The sequence below is a fragment of the Manis pentadactyla genome, chromosome 5, assembly GCF_030020395.1.
Source record: "Manis pentadactyla isolate mManPen7 chromosome 5, mManPen7.hap1, whole genome shotgun sequence".
NCBI classification, from domain to species: Eukaryota; Metazoa; Chordata; class Mammalia; order Pholidota; family Manidae; genus Manis; species Manis pentadactyla.
In genome coordinates this window covers 135619714-135639263 of record NC_080023.1, presented here as the reverse complement: position 1 = coordinate 135639263, position 19550 = coordinate 135619714, and the positions used below count along the sequence as shown (strand labels likewise).

The 19550-nt window shown below is 41.7% G+C and overlaps 1 protein-coding gene across 6 annotated transcripts in view; it reads right to left on the bottom strand.

Moving 5' to 3' along the window:
* Positions 1–19550, bottom strand: part of KIF16B (kinesin family member 16B) — a 315843-nt gene that overhangs the window by 162175 nt on the left and 134118 nt on the right. The gene's annotated exons all lie outside the window — the stretch shown is intronic.

Here is a 19550-nt window from a genome sequence, read left to right as displayed (position 1 = left end):
ATATATATATAACCTCTTTGAAGCCAAGCTCACACCTTGCTCTCCTTGGCATAGGTTTTTTGACTACAAAGTTATCTTCCTTCTTCTGAACCTTTATTTCACATAGTATCAAACTGTGTCCCAATTTACTGGTTCTTCTCACCAGTTACTACAGTCCAACTGCACATGTTCCAAAGAGCAGTCCTTGCCTATGCACCGGAAGTATCTGATCCTACCTCCTGCATACACCTCTCTTATTTACCAGGTCACTATCATCACAGAAAAATCTGCAACTGACCCCTCCATCCCCACCATAAACCACCACTTCCTCCCTTGGCCCCGCATCTCCACCAACTTCTCTGTGGCCCTGTGGGTAAAACTGCAGTATTTCCAGAATCTCTTGCCTGGCTTTAGTGCATATCCATATCAATAGGTGTTTCCAAGGGGTACAGAGTAGTAGTCCATCACCATATGAATGTGTAATTACATGGGCAAGCGAGGGCTTATCTGGACCGGACAGTTTGGAGATGGTATTTGCTCACTTCTACCACAGTAGGAGACAGAGAGAGAGAGAGACGTGAAACGACTGCTTGTAAGCAATAGGTTTTAAACTTTATTTCTGCCTTTGACTGATTTCAGTTTCAAAGGTATTTTGCCCCAGGATTTCCCCTTCCCAGAGTTACATCTGGCGGTAATCAGAAGGACCTCTAAACCTGAAACCTGCCTACACAGGTGTGACCCTTGGGCGGGCTACTCCTAGAAATGGTGGGGAGATGCCTGGTACCCCCCCTGTGGATGTGGAGAGGCCCCAGTGGCTGCAGTGGTAGAGGGTGCAGCTTCACCCAGGAAGCCTCTACCTGTGGGGCTTCCAATTGGGAAGCCCCTAGTCGGGAACTGGTCTAGGATAAAGCACCTTCTAGAAGGGTGGAGACAAGGGAAGCTGAAGAATTAGCCCATGAGATAGAAGACTACTTAGAAGCCCTGAATGGCTGTGTAGCAGCTGGCATTATAGGGTCTCTTTTCCTCAAGAAACTGTAAAGGGTTATCAAGGAAACAGACTTTGGCATCGACTGGAGGAGCTGGGCAATAACCTATAGGATGCCCTTAAGGAAAAGAGAGAGTTATTGAGAAGACTAGTTGCACTCCCGGAAGATTCCTTAGCAGCAGCGAGGGGGAAGGCAGCAGGAGAAGCTGCATTGCAGAAGGTTGTTGGGAAGGGGGAGGAAAGAGTCATGCCTTCATCCCCGGAGAAGGTGGAGGAGCCAGGGGGAGAAGATGAGGAGGCAGGGTCAAGGGTCACTCTACTGCCGAGGCCACCGCCCAAGGCACCAGCCTCTCCGTATTAAAGGTCCGCTGGCTGTAATTACAAAAATAAAAATGAAATAACCACACGCTTCTCAGGGGGACGAGCTGCCCCCCTCCCCAGTTGTGGAGCACTCCATGCTCTGCCCCTATACCCAGGATGAGCTGGTGGACATGGGCATGCGGTAAAGGCAGAAGCCATAGGAATCTCTGCCTACACGGCTTTTACATCTATGGGATATGGGGTGGAAAACATTGTTATATAGGGTCCTGAAATGAGTAGACTGGCTTCCCTGGCTCACCCTTCCCCCCCACAGTGGTTGCAAAGTGCCTGTCATGTCTCAGGGAATCAGACACTTCTGGAGTGGCTGACAGCTCCAATCAGGGCACTCTGGCCTAATCAGGGTGATTTACCATATTTACCCACTAGCTGGAAAACGTATGTAGAGCTCCAACCGATACTGTGGGAACTGGGCATGAAAAATATCATCTATACTTGGATTAACACATAGTCTACAGGCACACACCTGATCATCTACATTTGCTCTCTTACAACACTAAACTATGTTTTCTACCTTTATCTTGTATCTACCTACCACTTCAGCATTTTATTAAAAATAATAATAATAGAGAAATGTGGTATCCACATATAAATCAAGTATAAAAATCAAATGAGTATTCATATTTGAACTGACTGTTTATAGTTCATAATGCATGAGCAAAACCGAAAGCTTCTGTGATGACTGCCCTTGTACTGTTCACTATGTAACTTATTCACTATGTAAGAATTTGTTCTCCATGTAAGAACTTGTTTGTTATGCCTCAGAAGATTGGAGACTGACAAAGATTAGGCTTGGGGTGGATTAATGATTGTGCATTGAGCATTGACTCCCCTATACAGAATTTTATTGTTGTTAACAACCATTTGATCAATAAATATGAGAGATGCCCTCAGAAAAAAAAAAAAAAAGTACACACTTCCAATTGTAAAATAAATAAGTAACCGGGATGTAATGTACAGCATAAGGAATATAGTCAAGATATTGTAATAGCTTGGTATGGTGATAGCTGGTGCCTAGAATTGTCATGTGTATAAATGTTGAATCACTATGTTGTACACCTGAAACTAATGTAATGTAATACTGTGTGTCAACTACCCTTCAATAAAAAATAATTATCTACAAAAAATATATATATATATCATCTATAATATGGATGCCCAGGGCCCCGATGAGGAGTTGTTCACCACAGGAATGAGAAATCTGGTGCCACATACATCTCCCACATCTTTCAGTTCCTAGTGACTACTCTTGCCCACCACATAGGGCAACCCATAAGAGAAGCTACTCATACTTTAGCAGATCTGGGGGAGGTTGAACAATAAGGGCACAGAAGGAAATATGGGCTACAACTAAAGGAGAGGTGCAAAATAAGGAATAAAGTGCAGCAATTAGGAACAAAGTGGAAATTTCATGTACCATATTTCATGTACCAGGGCAACATGATAGAGAGGTTCAACAGTTTGTTGAAATCTGGCCTGAAGTCAGACACCAACAGTCCACAGGGCTGGTCAGTTCACTTATGGACAGTGCTATGGCGTTTGAATGAGAAGCCCCGAAAAGGAGCCTTGAGCCCTGTGGACATGCTAACACACACTGCTGCCTCTCCTATACAACTGTATGCGCAAACCAAAGAGGAGTTATTGAAGCCAGGATATGGCCAGCAGAGCAACATCCTGCTGCCAGCCCCAACTGCATTAAACCCTGGAGATACTGTTGAGTGGACATCACCCTGGACATTTTGATGCATGGACCAGCAATGGCTGGCCCTTCTGGCACCCTGGGGGAAAGGCCTAGAAGCTGGCCCCGTGTGTATTCCTGGAGTAACAGCAGAGTTGCCCCCAAAGTTCACAGTAGTGTACCCAAAACATCCAGGAGGTAAGAAGTTTTGTTTTACTTACAGGGAAGTTTTGTTTTGTCTTTATGGCCAGTGCATGTACCTGCCATAGCTATATATATTGACCCATCTGTAACTCCCACAGGGAGGGGGTGAAAGTCTGGTATACCTGACCAGGAAAAGATCCCATTCCTGCCACTGTCCTATCACAGGACCACTCTCCTGCATGCATCCTACCTGATAGAGAAGATTTACCTATGCTGGTGTCATTAAAACATGTATTTTATTGCCCTTAAGGTTACCTTCTTCAACAGTCCTTGTGGTCTGGATGTGCCCCCTGGCTGCAGCTGCCATGTGATGATTGCTCTGAACTCTCTACCTCTTCAGCTACTGATCGCCTGTGGAATGGATGCGCTATGGACTTAATCTGCATAGGACTTTGAACCCAGCTGAATCCTCCATCTTGAGGATTATCATGATTTTATTGCAGTTGCTATTGTATGTCATTAGTCTGGTTACAATGCTCCAGTTTTCTTGCCCTGGGAACATTGCAGAAGATGGGGAATGAGCAGATTGTTAGGCAAGATTTCTGGAGGAGTGGCCTGTGGGTAAAATTGCAATATTTCCAGAATCTCTCCCCTGGCTTTAGTGCATCTCCATATCAACAGGTGTTTCCAAGGGGTGGAGAGACGTAGTCCAGTCCATATCAATGGGTAATTACATGGGCAAGCGAGGGCTTATCTGGACAGGAGAGGTTGGGGGTGGGGGAGTATTCACTCGTCTCTGCCACAGCAGGAAAGAGAGAGACACAGGACGACTGCTTGTAAAGTAATATGTATGTTTTAAACTTTATTTCTCCCTTTGACTGATTTCGGTTTCAAAGGTATTTTGCCCCGAGATTTCCCCTTCCCAGAGTTACAGGCCCTTCTGAGAAAACCAAGTCCAGGGTTCCCTACACTTGTGGTTTTCCAATTCCTCCCCTACTGTCTCCTGAATCCACTCCATGGAGGCTTTCATCTTTGGGACTACAGTTCCTCCCTTGATGATCTCGTCCTATCTCTTGATTTTACCTACAATCTGTTTGCTAGTCACCCTCAAATCTCAATCTCCAAGCAGCCCTCTCCCTTAGCGCCATACTCATGTACATATACACTCACTTACTTCAGTATCTCTATGGAGATGCTAAACAGGCAACTCAAACTTAAGAGACATTGAAAAACCAACCCTCGGTTTCCCCTGCCTGCTGTATCATCTCGGTCAATGCCAACCTTCCTTCCAGTTACTTAGGACAAGCACCACAACTGTCTATACTTTACTCCTTCCCTTCCATAAACCCTACATACTTAGTGTTGACTCTACCTTCCACGTATACCCCTGATCTGGTAATCACCTGCACCACACTCCCTCCTAGCCCCATCACCACCTTTCACCTGGACGACTGCAGGAAGCCAGACTGCCACACCTGTGCCCCAGCTATGGTACATGCTCTCCACAGCAGCCAGAGGACGTCAGCAGCAGGCTACGCCTCTGCCCAGGCCCTTTCATGGCCTCCCATTTCAATGAGGGAAAAGCTAAGGAGAGAAACTAGTTTGTCAGGTTCTACACTGCCCCACATGATCTCATCCCTCACTATCCTCCTGCCCTCTCCCCCTTGCTCACCCCTCTCTAGGAACCCACGGCTCCTTGCTGTCCCTCAAACTGCAAGCCTGTCCCCACCTCAGGGCTTGAGTTATTGCTGTCCCTTCTGCTTTCTGTGGTTGCTAGAGTTTGTTCCTAAAATTATGAGGGAAAGAAAAGGAAAAGGTTAAGAGAACTGTACATTTGTTGTTTTTTAGAGTGTTAAAATGAGCAATATTTTATTTTTCATCAAAAGAAAAAAAACTGCAAGAAAAATGGATGTTAAACTTCATGCTGCTTCTTCCATGATTGTCTCTTCCTTCTCTTCCCCTAGAGCAGAGTTTCTCGACCTCGGCACTACTGACATTTGGACCAGATGATTCTTCATCACAGGCGGATGTCCTGTGCACTGTAAGATGTTCACCAGCATCTCTGCCCTCTCCTCCTTCCATGTCACTAACACACTACATCTCTCCTAAGGCTGTGATGACCAAAAAGTCTCCCAACACGAGAAAATGTCCCCTGGGGAACAAAACCAGCCCCCACTGAGAACTGCCTCATATGTATACATAACTTGGTTCTCACCTCCTTGGGTCTCTGATCAGAAGCCACCTTCCCCATCACCCCATACAAAGGATCAGTCACAGAACCCTCTTATTCTGATCCTTTCTCTCCTTAGCAATTGTCCAGACTAGAATGTAACCCAGTGTTTAATTTCACATGTGACATACGGTAGCTCTTCTATTTGTCAAATGAATGAACTAGTACTTGAGTAGATACAGGGAGTTCAGAGAAGTACAGAAAGAAGAGTTAACAGCAACCCCTTAGAGAACAGACTGGCAGGCCCACATCTTAACATCAGGCTCTTGGGACTCCAGACAAAAGACCCCTAAAATCAGGCTTCTGGGCAAGTTTGAAACAGAAGGCAGACAAATTCCAAAGAATGAAAGTGAAAATTCCTTCCTTGAGGTTGGGCTGTGCTGAGTCCAGACTGAGTCACATCCAAGCACATGACATTGCGCTCCAGGATTGTAGGTGTGCTAGGAGCAACAGGGGAGCAAGTTCCAAGCCATTAACCGGGTCTCCTGGACACCTAGGGGCTCTCTTCTCTCCCGCACCCTACCGCCAGGCACAGTCACCAAGGCACAACTCTGCAGCCCCAACGCCCAGCACTGCCTGCAACAACCGGTACACCTTACATCCCTGGAATAAATGAATGTATTCTGTGTCATTTAAATATAGAAACAATGTAAAAAGTCTGCCATTCTCTAGGCGGAGGATTCAGACCCTCACAACTTTGTGGACAAGGGAGATCCTAAGGAGGTTCTGGGGAAGGGTGATGAAAAGAGACAAGGCCCTCAGGTCTTCATCTTTGAAAACATTTGAGTCTCAAACACACATCTGCAGAGCTGGAGGCATGCAGGATGGCAAGGGAATGAAGTGGCAGAAAAAGATGGTTAGAAAAAAAAACATAATATCACCACTTGAAAGAAAGCAATCTAATTTAACAACCATTAAACAGATATGGGAGAAAATGACCAGTGCATAACTCAGATTCAAGAAAAGGAAATGAAATGTATTATTGTTCTTCCATGACTCCTCTTATCAGCCAAACTCCATTCCAGGGCTCAGAACCTCAAGCTTTGAGGTACAAGACTTCAGTAATCTTGATTTACTATCCCCAGGCCCTTGCAAATCTTAGCTGAATTGAGCACTCTAAATAAACCAACCCCTACTCCTATCTCTCAGATATTGGCGAATTTGTGCTTTTCCTCCTTCCCAGAGAATTCAAGCAGAAGTGTAAAGTATGCAATTTTTTCAAAAGATTTGTGTTACAGTGAAGAGCTTAATCACGCAGCTCCATTTCGCACAACAGTGCCCTCACGGGAAGCTCTGGTAGCTCTAAACAGTGACAGTACACACACACAGTAGGTAGCCTCCTGCCAATGAATTGTTCCAGACTTTCAGGTCCACGTGAAAAGGAGGGTGACTGTTCTCAGAAGCCCAGAGACATATGTATTTTCTTTCTGCATGAATGTGGACAATAACCTGGAAAAAAGGCAATATTTTAAACTCTAATAGCTCCCACTCAAACTATAGAAATTGTTTTGGACTACATCCCAGTTTAGTTTAATGTTCTTTAAAAAAAAATTGAAAAACACATTTTTTTTCCTTCCTTGAAATAAATCCAACAGACTTTGAAAATCATTTGAAATTCATAACTTCAGAGCCATTAGGTCAAAAGCATGACTTGTCCCCACACATACCCACCACACACACCAGCATGTACCCACACATACTTCCACACACAGAATGGGTAAAACCTGAATTAAGAGAAAGTTTTCCAGAATTGGGAGTGGGGACAGATGAATTTATGATTAATGCTGCTCTAAAACTCTATGGCATTCAAGCTGCATTCACTACATGATATTATAAAAGTGTCACCTCATAAAACTAAAAATGAGGGTTTAAATCATTGTTCAAGTGAAAAAGTAATTTCAGACAAAAATATCTATCATGTGTAAAATATTTATTGAGTGGCATCTACTGTTATGCATAATTTATGAAACACTTTTTGATAAGGTGGGATACTTAACAGAGCAGAGCTGGCAATCCCTCCCCCCACTCCAGGCACACTGGGTCCAAAAGAAAGGAAGTGGTAAAATATGTATAACTGTACATATTTGGCATAAAGCTTTTGGCAACCATTACTTGCATAAAAAGGAAACTACAGCCTGGCTAAAAGTGTCAAAACATAGTATCAGCTTATTTTAAATATTAGGTTCATTACATTCAAAATAATGTGTTCATTATGTTTTTCATTAACCTCTGAACTTAAAACGTGTCCCTGCATCACTTCTGGCACATTCCAGTGGTCCAGGTGAGCTGTAGGCAGGGGTGCCCAGACTGGAGGGAGAGACCACACAGGGATTATATCTGGGCACATCCCACTAACCACCACACTAGTTTATGGGAATAGAGATTCCGCGTCTCTTATCACAACCACATCCTTAGTGTCTAGCACTGTGTCTGGCAAACTCAGAATAAATGAGTAAATGGAACCAATACAGAAATTGCCAACAACAAAAACCTATTTTTCCTCTTTGAGAAAAGCCTACTTGAGAGCTAGACTTTGGGGACACTCTTGTCAAAGGGCCTGTCTGCCCCACCTAAATTAGGAGCTCTAAGAGCAGAAATCGTGTTCCCTCACTGAGTATGCTTACGTAGAGATGGCTACACCAGGCACACGGTAACCACTTCAGTGAGTGCTGATTATTTGACACTAGGCAGTAAATGATTCTAAGTGTTGTGTTTTGTTTTGTTTTGTTTATTTTTGGGAGAGCCAAGAATTAAATGTCTGAATCTTTTTATGGAATTTGGAGAGTGATGTGTTGTACTAACTAGTGGAATTTCACAGAGTTTGCCTCACAGCACAGGGTTCACTTAATATTATCTGCAAACTTGACTGAAGCCCTTAGTAGCAGAGAAGGGGGAATGTAACAGTCAGGGCTTAGAGCACATGTCTAGTGTGAATGTGAGGCAGGAGGAAGGACGTCAGATAGACAGGAAGACCTTTATAAAAAATAAAATTATCCTCAAAAAGTTACCTTTTAATTTTAAAAAATTGCATGTGATTTTATTTGAATTTAACAAAAGGTAAAGAAACTGAAGATTTGTTTAATTCAACCAAAAGTTTCTTTACTTCAAGAGGTTATTTCCTAAAATATCCTTCTAAATTAAGACACCATGAAACATTTAGAAGTTAACAGCACAGAGTATATTTTTTTCATACCTGTTTTGGTGTTAAAAATTCTCGAGTCTGTGCATATTTGAGTATCTGCCTCCTACCCTTACACCTGAACGACACAGCAGGGTCGCTTTAGGCCAGATGCTGGACCATGCTTCCTTTTCCTCAGAACGTTGAAGACTTGGTTCCATTGTCTTCAGAAACTGAATTCTGCTCTGAAGAAATGGAAGCCAGTCTGGCTTTCAGTACGTGGCAGGTAATCTGGTTTTCTGCCTGGATATTTGAAGCGTTTCTCCTTTATCTTTGCAATTCAATAGCTTAATTAGGATAGATCTCAGTATTGAACACTCTGTACTTTAAATTTTCCTGGAACATAATATATTCTTTGAATCTGCAGACTCAGTTCTCTTATTTTTCATTCCATGAAAATTGTTTTATATTCCCTCTTCTGTTTCATTTGTTGCCTGTCTACTATGGGGATACAAATCATCCTTACATGATGTGGTCTTGTCTTCCATATATTTTAGCTTCTGACTGCTTTAATATCTTGACCATTTCATTTGTGTTCACAGAGATTATCAAGCCTTTCCTCTTTTATAATTTTATTTCATTTCTAATTTTATTTATTAGTCCTGTAATAGATGTTGTTTTGTGCCTCAAAGTCTTTCTTTCATTCTGTAACCTCCCTCTTTTCATATCATTCTGCTTTTTGTTATCATCTTGCTTTATTTATTGAATTCACATTTACTTGTTCCACACAATGAAACAATTGTAAGGAATTCCCTTCTATGCCTTAAGGTATGTTTTCATCTACATCTGTATCTTTTGTCTTTTGCGCACTATGTTCTTTTTCTTTCTCTCTGTCTGCCCATCTGTCCACCTATCTACCACCATAGTTATGTTTATATAATCACCCGACTTTTCTTTTCATCTTGTGTGTACTTAGGTGTGTCTGTCCAGAAACCCCATTTGCTCTAACACAGGATGGGCAACTCCTTGACTCTTGTCCTGCCACATCTGTGATCTTGTCTAGTTCAAAGGCTAAGTATTTTCTCTACAGGGATGGAATGGCTGAAAGCCAGCAGATGTCAACTGAACATACTTAAGACTGTTTGAATTCCTGGTTCTGCTCTCTCTTAACAAAGATTGTTAAATATCCTCTCCTGGGCTCCTTCCTCCTACTTGAGAAGATACTGTTCCCAATGCGGAAGGTGACTCTCAGGCTTCTCATTCATGCTTTCCCTGAGCACTCACTTCCAGAGTCGGCTTTGCTTTTCACTTTGCCCCAGTTACCACCATCAGCCATTTCAAGGATTCCTCAGTAAGAGTGGAAAAATCCGTTTCTTTCTCCCCAGATCTAAGGGTACTGGGGAGGCTTTTAAGAATCCGCACATTCAGCTTCTGATATGCAGGCTTCGTTAGGAACACCCCCTCCTCCAACCTTCTCTTCCTCAGAAGTCAGCTGGTAACCTTGTTTTGTCGGCTTCCTAAGAAGGCGTTCATAGTGGTGTTTGAGCTGCACTATTCTGGATGTTTGTTTTGCTCTTTATTATTATTTCCTCACAACTCTGAAATCTGTGATATCACCCAACTGCCTCTTTAAAGAATAGCATTTCAAAAAAAGGAAGAAAATAAGGGGGTACTCCAGGTTGGGGGATTTCTTGAATAAAGATACAGAGGCAGAAAACTCATGCAGGCACACAAGGAACCACTGAGAAATGTGAAAACAGGAACTGGGTGATACTCCAGAAGCTGTGTCTGGCAAGGATGTACAGGATGCACAGGAATAGAGGAAAGAGGGGAGCATGGTAAGCAAGGCAAGGGTCGCTTCAGAGACACTGTAGAAGCAGACAGACTCTAATGACAATTAGCTTAGACTGACCTTGGCCAAAGACATCCTTCTCCACTGTTCTACCTATTCCTCTTAATGAGAAATAAAGAAAACTGGAGAGTTTCCAAAAATATCACAAAAATCTGATAAGATACCCCACCAATTTGACTAGCAAGTGTTGTAAAGTTATTTACACATTTCTCTTAAACACAAATGATGAATAGTCACTGTTGACACAAATCAATTAGCTCTGAAATCCTGAAGTGCACCACATTCTCCCAGCTGACACTCACCCGGAAGCTATTGTTTCCTATACATTTTTTAACACAAAGGAAGAATCCTGTCCATCTAACATAAGAAAGAAGACACACCAAGATTACAAGGAAGTCAGCAGAGCTGCACCTGGCAGCTGCCTCAGCCACTGTCTCGTCTCCTCCATCCTTTGTCCACACAACCTGAGCAAGCTATGGTCAAAAGGGTAAGGACCTCCTTCACATACCTTTTTGTCTTTGCTCTGTTCCCATAGAGAATGAAGTAAATATAAAACACATTTGCTGGTTAGTAAGCATGTTCTATGTCCTTGCAAAGCTGACTGGCAACATGTAATCGTTCTTGTGAGAGCTGTATTAATTATGCTCTTTAAATCATAATCTGATTAAACACACACACACACAAAGACACACAAAGGGGAAAGACAATGTGTAGAAGTTAAGGATTATAAATCTTTCATAAGTGAACAGGTCTGGCAGATATCACAGACCTAGAGCGCCAGGGGAGGACTGCAGATCAGACTTAATCAGAATGAGGATCCAGGAAGGAAGGTAGGTGGGAAGGCAAAATTAGCAATCACAGGTTGAAAATAGAAAAAGGAAGAATCAAGGGGTTCAACCTAGGAGTCACCCTTGTTCCCTCTTTTTGCTCAAACCCCAAAACTAATCCATCAGCTCTGCCTGCAGGCCATGGTCTGACTCATCCATGATGTCCATCTCCATGGCTACTGTTCCGTTCCAGCTCCCCCATATCCTGCCTGGAGTCTCTGACATCCCCCACTTGTCCTTCTGCTTCTTCTCTTGCCACCCTACAATCTGTTCTCCATATGACAGCCAGAGCCATTTTTCAAAATGCCAAAAGGTCATGCATAAAACCCTACAGTGGTTTCCCACACATTTAGAATAAAATGACCCCCCTGCCCAACTCATTTAATCTGACCTCTACCAACTCCTCCACCCTCCTCCCCTTCACTCTTCACTTGACTCACAACACTGCAGCCACAGTGCTCTCCTCATTCCCACTGCAGACCTTGGCGCTTGCTGCTCCCTCTGCCTGGTAAATTATCCCCCCAAATCTTTGTGGCTTGCTCCTTCCTGGCAATCAGATCTTAGCACCTGCTCTCCAGGGATCAAAAACACCAGTAAGATGGACAAGGCCTTGCTTAGATAAAGCTTCTATCCTACCCCACCCCTCCTTTAGTCCTTGGCCCACATCCTATCACTCCACCTAGCTTCTTGCTTCAGGGCACTCAAAGCCACCAAAGTTCCCTTATTTTACTGTCTGTCTGCCACTCCAGAAAGCAAAGAGTGGATCCAGGATGAGTCAGGCCCAGGGAAGAGGAAATCAGGATGTGTCAGTGAGAGTCAAACACTGAACAGTATCAGACCTCTGACCCCAGGGCTTAGACTGCCTCTCAGCAGTCCTGTTTTTATGCATCTTGCTAGGAAGCAACAGCTCTTGAACCTCCAAAGAATACTTAAAACGGCCAGGATAAATCAACCTTTTAAGGGAATCTTATTTAAATACAGAGTTTTGATTCTGAAAGACTATCACTATAAATCACTTAAGTGTCCAGAACACGTGCACTTAGCATCATGATGTTCCTATCAGATTGGCACCTACTATATCATAAACACTGAAGTAGCAATGCAAAGCCCTGTTTTTTCATGACTTTTAGACAATCCACATTGTAATACCTGTGGTCAGAAGAAACACATTTAGAACAGATGGTGAACGGTCCCAGACGCAACCAGGGCAGAAACAGGAAGAGAAGAGTCTGACTACCACCTAGTACACAGCAATAACAAACCTAAATTTCCTGGCAGTATTGGTAGTGAGCTCCTAAACAGTAAATAGAATTAATATTGTCCTTTTAATGCACAGACACTCTTGGGGCAGGCCAAACTCCCCTATACTTCCCACTCAAGAAACCATTCTTTATTTAAATGCCAAACAGCTAGCTGTTGGCAGTCAGTTCAGAGAATTTGCTGTGTGTATCTTTCTGATGAAACAGTCCTCCACCGGCTGAGCAAATCACCCAGCGGTATTTAAGTTATGCAAAATGCATAATACCAATTAAAGAAATTACGTGTGAAAATATGCAGAAGCAAATTTCCTCACATTAATATTTAACTAGACTTTTTAAGTAGAGCAGGATCTTGTGATCACAAGTACTTTCGCATATTTGGCCTAAATGAAAGCCCAAAATACTCAGGAGGATTCACCAGAAGGTTCTACAAGGGCATTGCTATATAATATAAACCAGCTAAGTTGGTAAAAAAAAAAGCAAAGTGAAAGGACCACTTTAAATGGCATGCTGTAATTCATAAAGCTTCAAACTGGCGTTGCCTTAAACTTTGGTTGTGGAAAGATGGGCAAAGGCTGCTTACCCATACAAGTATGTCATGCTCATTGCCACCCCCCAGCTTTTGCTCAAGTCATAATGTCTCCTTGGGACAGCCTTCCTATTCCTTCCTCTGAGTCTTATGCATCCTTCCTGTCCCCCTTGTCAACATTTAAACCCTACTTGGGTCCCCAGTGGCCCATTCCTTGGAACAGTGCCACAGAAAAACTGACATGCTTCTGTATCAACGCCATGAGGAACAGAGGCTGTTCCCTCCTCTGGGGCAATGTGATGAATTAGCCTGACATCAATTCCTCAGTCCTATCGGATCCACTTACAAAGGCAAAAGCCTCTGTTGCCTGGAGATTCCTCCCTGACCGAGCACACAGTTATCCAGCAAACTCAGCAGCCTGGAATGGTCCACAATCAGGAAGGAAAAGGGGGCTCTGTGTAGCACCTGTAAACCTGTTTAAAATGTGTTGCGTATGTGTGTTAGTCAGCTTGGGCTGCCATAACAAAATACCACAGACTGGGTGGCTTAAATAGAAGAAATTTATTTCTCACAGTTACTGAGGCTGAGAAGTCCCAAATAACCATCCCAGCAAGGTGTTATTCTAAGGCCTCTTCTCTCGGCTTGTCAGAAGCCACCATCTCACTGTGTGTCTGCATGGCCTTTCCTTAGTGCATGCATGCATAGCGGGGGAGAGAGATTTCTCTTTCCTCTTCTTTTTATAAGGTCACCAGTCCTACAGGATTAGGGTACCATCCTTATGATCTCCTTTAATCTTAATTACCTCCTAAAGGCCCTATGTTCAAATACAGCTGCATTTGGGGTTAGGGCAGCAGCATATGGACTCTGGGGGGAAACAATTCTATCCATTCTAAAGGGTGTGTACATGTGTTATATATACATAATATTTATAAATACAAAAGATATCATAAATAGAAAAATACCAATATATCATAAACACAAAGAATAAATATGAGAAAGAAAAGATGAGAAGAGAAAAGAGGGCCTGACAGAGATATCTCATGCAATACTCCAAAATAAAACCAGAGATGATCTCAGGTAAATTTTGTCTTTTTACTTTTTCACTTTCCAAATTTTGCCTAACAAGCATACTTGAAATAAAAATAATACAGTGCATCTGATAAATGTTTTTAAAATAAAATAAAGGGACATATTTCCATATAAAATTTTAAAAACTTAATGTATTTCAACTTATTTTATTTAAAATATACTTAACTTCATTTTAAGTATATCTCCAATGCTGAATTTTATCATATGTTATATAACCTTCGGAAGATGGAATTCTGAAATGACAAAATTGCATCAGCCAAAAATTAAAGTCCAGAGACCATTTCTCCAAAGTCCTCAATTAGGAAAATCTGCCCACAGCTAACATTATACTCAATGGTGAAAAGCTGAAAGCTTTTAGGATCATCACTTTTATTCAACATAGTAGTGAAAGTCCTAGCCAGAACAACTAGACAAGAGAAAGAAATGGAAGGTGTCCAGCTCGGAAAGGAAATAAAACTGTCTCAATGTGCAGGTGATGTGATATTGTATATAGAAGACCCTAAAGACCCAACCAAATAACTTAAAATAAATGAATTCAGTAAAGTTGCAAGATGCAAAAATCAATATACAAAACTCAGTTGCATTTATATAGTCTTAAAAAACTACCACAAAGAAAAATTAAGAAAATTCTATTTACAATTTCATCAAAAATAATAAAATATCTAGGAATAAATTAAACTGAAAAGGTGAAAGACCTGTACACTGAAAACTATAAAGCACTAGTGAAAGAAACTGAAAACACAATGGAAATAGTCCATGCTCATGGATTGGAAGAATTAACATTGTTAAAATGTCCACACTACTCAAAGCAATCTGCAGATTCAATGCAATCCCTATGAAAATTCCACTGGCATTTTTCACAGAGATAGTACAGACAATCCTAAAATTTCTGTAGAACCACAAAGACCCTGAATAGCTACAGTATTCTTGAGAAAGAAGAACAAAGCTAGAAGCATAATAACTGGTATTTAAACTATAATACAAAAAGCTATAGTAATCAAAACAGTTTGGGATTGGTATAAAAACAGTCACATGAACAGGAAAAGAGCCCAGAAATAAACTCACCCATATAGGCTTAATTATTTCACAACAAAGGAGACAAGCATATAATGGGGGAATGTATAGTCTCTTAAATAAATGGTGTGGGGAAAACTGGTCAGCCACATGCAAAAGAATGAAACTGGCCCACTACATTACACCACACACAAAGATCAACACTTAATGGATTGAGACTTGAATGTAAGACCTGAAACCAAAAAACTCCTAGAAGAAAATAGTGGGGCAAATTCACTGACATAGGTTTTCTGGTGGTGATTTTTTTGTATGACACCAAATGCAAAGGCAACAAAAGCAAAAATAATCAAGTGGGACGACATCAAACTAAAAGGCTTCTGCACAGCAAAGGACACCATCAATAAAATGAAAGGGCAACCTGCAGAATGGCAGACAATATTTGGAAACCATATATCTAATAAGGGGTTAATATCCAAAATACATAAAGAACTTATATAACCCAACAGTAAAAAAACCAATCTGATTAGAAAAAGAGCAGGGGATCTGAAGAGACATTTTCCCAAAGAAGACACACAGATGGCCATCACGTATATGAAAAGATGCTTAACATCTCTAATCATCAGGAAAATGCAAATCAAAACCACAATGAGGTATTACCTCCCACCTGTTAGAAAAGCTTTTATCAAAAAGGCAAGAAATAACAAGTGTTGACGAGGATGTGGATAAAAGGGAACTTGTGTGCTGGTGGTGGGAATGTAAATTGGTGCAGATACTATGGAAAACACTTAGGAGGTTCTGCAAAAAATTAAAAATAGATCTAGTATATGATCCTGCAATCTCACTTGGTATTTATCTGAAGGAAATAAAATCACTATCTGGAAAAGATAACTGCAACCTCATATTCACTAAAGCATTATTTATGTGAGTCAGGACATGGAAACAATATTAAGTGTCCACTGACAGATGAACAGATAAAGAAAATGTGATGTGACAAACACACACACACAATGGAATACTACTCAGCCATTAAAAAGGAAAAGGAAATCCTGTCATTTGCAACAAACTAAAAGGCTTCTGCACAACAAAGGACACCACCTTTGTCTTTTCATTTAGGGCATTATGCTAAGTGAAATAAGTCAGACAGAGAAAGACAAATACTGTATGAACTCACCTATATGTAGAATCTAAAAAATGGAACTCACAGAACAAATAGGTGACGGTGTGGGGTGGCAAGGAATGGTGGGGAGGGATAAATGGGTGAATATGGTCAAAAGGTACAAACTTCCAGCTAAAAGATAATTAAGTTGTGGGGATGTACAGCCTGATGACTAAAGTTAACTATACTGTATCATGTAATTGAAAGTTGCTAAGAAAGTAAATCTTAAAAGTCTTCATCATGGGGGGAATGAGGAAGGAGATATCTAAGCTGGCCTGTGCATACAGTAAAACAACAAACTTGGCTGGATCTATACTGTTGGAACTCAATCAAGAATTAGGAGAAGTGCAAATTGTAGCACTCCAAAATCTTACAACTACAGACTATTTACTGTTAAAAGAACATAAGGGATGTGAACATTCCCCAGGAATGGGTTGTTTTAATTTGTCTGATTTCTCTCAGATTGTTCAAGTTTAGTTGGACAATATCCACCATATCACAGATAAGTTTTCACAAATGCCTAAGGTGCCTAACTGGTTTTCTTGGTTTCACTGGAGATGGCTGGTAATTACAGGTATGCTTTGGTTATGTAACTATACTCCTATTATGTTAATGTGTGTGCGCAATTTAAGTAGTAGCTTAAAACCTATACATGCTGAAGTTACTCTACAAGAAGATATGTCAAAGAAATAATCAATCTTCCCAGGTTTTCTGCCGCCTGCTACTTCCATAGCTTTTCTTCTTCCTTCCTAATTACAACCCTTAAATAGAATTTGTGCCTCATATCAAATTTACCAAGTATCATAATTCTTCCAAGTGGTAAAGATACCTCAAGACAAATGCTGGGCATAGAAGCTACAGGGCATAAATATGCAAAGAAATAAAAAGCTAACCATTTCAAACAATAAGGCTTCTCTCTCACTTACCAACTTTACATTTCCCTGTATGGCCCCGGAAGATGACTGGATAGGCAGAGACGGGTAAGATTCCTCAAGGGAAGAACAACCTAAGACAGGCACAGTCACAGGGGGGTCATCAGGTGAGAAATTGGGGATCAACAGAGGTGAGGCTTAGAACCTCACCCCCCCGTTCTGAGAGAAATCTTCTGCATATGTGGATGTTTTATTGCCCTTGTCTAGCTTGGATTAACACATAGTCTACAGGCACACACCTGATCATCTACATGTGCTCTCTTACAACACTAAACTATGTTTTCTACCTTTATCTTGTATCTACCTACCACTTCAGCATTTTATTAAAAATAATAATAATAAAGAGAGAAATGTGGTATCCACATATAAATCAAGTATAAAAATCAAATGAGTATTCATATTTGAACTGACTGTTTATAGTTCATAATGCATGAGCAAAACCGAAGGTTTCTGTGATGGCTGCCCTTGTACTGTTCACCATGTAAGAACTTATTCACTATGTAAGAATTTGTTCTCCATGTAAGAACTTGTTTGTTATGCCTCAGAAGATTGGAGACTGATGAAAATTAGGCTTGGGGTGGATTAATGATTGTGCATTGAGCATTGACTCCCCTACACAGAATTTTATTGTTGTTAACAACCATTTGATCAATAAATATGAGAGATGCCCTCACAAAAAAAAAAAAAAAAAAAAAAAGTATACACTTCCAATGGTAAAATAATAAGTAACCGGGATGTAATGAATATACTCAAGATATTGTAACAGCTTGGTATGGTGATAGCTGGTACCTAGAATTGTCATGTATATAAATGTTGAATCACTATGTTGTACACCTGAAACTAATGTAATGTAATACTGTGTGTCAACTAGCCTTCAATAAAAAAATTATCTAAAAAAAAAAAAAAAAAAAGTCTTCATCATGGGGGGGTGGAGCCAAGATGATGGCATGAGTAGGACAGTGGGAATCTCCTCCCAAAAACATACATTTTTTTGAAAATACAACAAATACAACTATCCCTAAAAGAAAGACCAGAAGACACAGGACAACAGCCTGACTACATCCACAGCTGTGAGAACCCAGCGCCTGGTGAAAGGGGTAAGATACAAGCTGCAGCATGGTGGGACCCGAGTGCCCCTCACCCCAGCTCCCAGAGGGAGGAGAGGAGTTGGAGCTGGGAGGGAGAGGGAGCCCAGGACTGCTAAACACCCAGCCCTAGCCATCCACACCAGAGCGCAGACGCACAGTGCATGTGTGGGGTGCTGGAAACTAGGGAAACAGGACAGTATGACCTGTGAGCGGGTCCCCGCAGCCGGCGCCCCTAGGACAAAGTAAAGTGAGTGCTTTTTGAAAGTCTTAAAGGGACAGGGACCCCACAGCTGGACAGAAGCATCCCGGGTCACAACCCAGCAGCTGGAAATCACAGGGAACTCCAAGCGCACTAACCCCGAGGGCAACAGCTCTGAGACCCCTCACGGCAGTAACAGCCAAACAGCCCCCTGTCCATTACCCCTCCGGGGCCCCGCCATAGCAGAGCAGCAGCCTGAGCCTGGCCACGCCCACAGCAAGGGAGCTTCCTCCATACCAGCCGGGCAAGATAGAGACCCAATCTACCCAATCTACTGTTGCGCAATTGCCCAACACAAGCCACTAGGGGTCGCAGTTGTCCCAGTAAAGAAAGGCCAGGAGCAAGTGGAAAGAGTCTTGGCTCTCCCAGCTGACAGACGAGTCAATAGCATACCATGCACCTATCAACATGAAAAGGCAAAAAAATTTGATCCAGACAACACTAACCCAGACATCTTTGACATATTCTACATCTTCCCCTGAGAAGGAATCTGGGGAGATAGATTTAACCAATATTCCTGAAAAAGAATTCAAAACAAAAGTCATAACCATGCTGATGGACTTGCAGAGAAATATGCAAGAACTAAAGAGGGAGAATACAGAAATAAAACAAGCTCTGTAAGGACTTCAAATCAGAATGGATGAGATGCAAGAGACCATTAATGGACTAGAAAACAGAGAACAGGAACGCAGAGAAGCTGATGCAGAGAGAGATAAAAGGATCTACAGGAATGAAAGAATATTAAGAGAACTGTGTGACCAATCTAAATGGAACCATATCCACATTATAGGGGTATCAAAAGAAGAAGAGAGAGAAAAAGGGATAGAAAGTGTTTTGAAGAATTAATTCCTGAAAACTTCCCCAAACTAGGGGAGGAAATGGCCTCTCAGACCACAGAGGCACACAGAACTCCCATGACAAGAGATCCAAGGAGGGCAACACCAAGACATATAATAATTAAAATGGCAAAGATCAAAGACAAGGACAAAGTATTAAAGGCAGCCAGAGAGAAAAAAAGGTCACCTACAAAGGA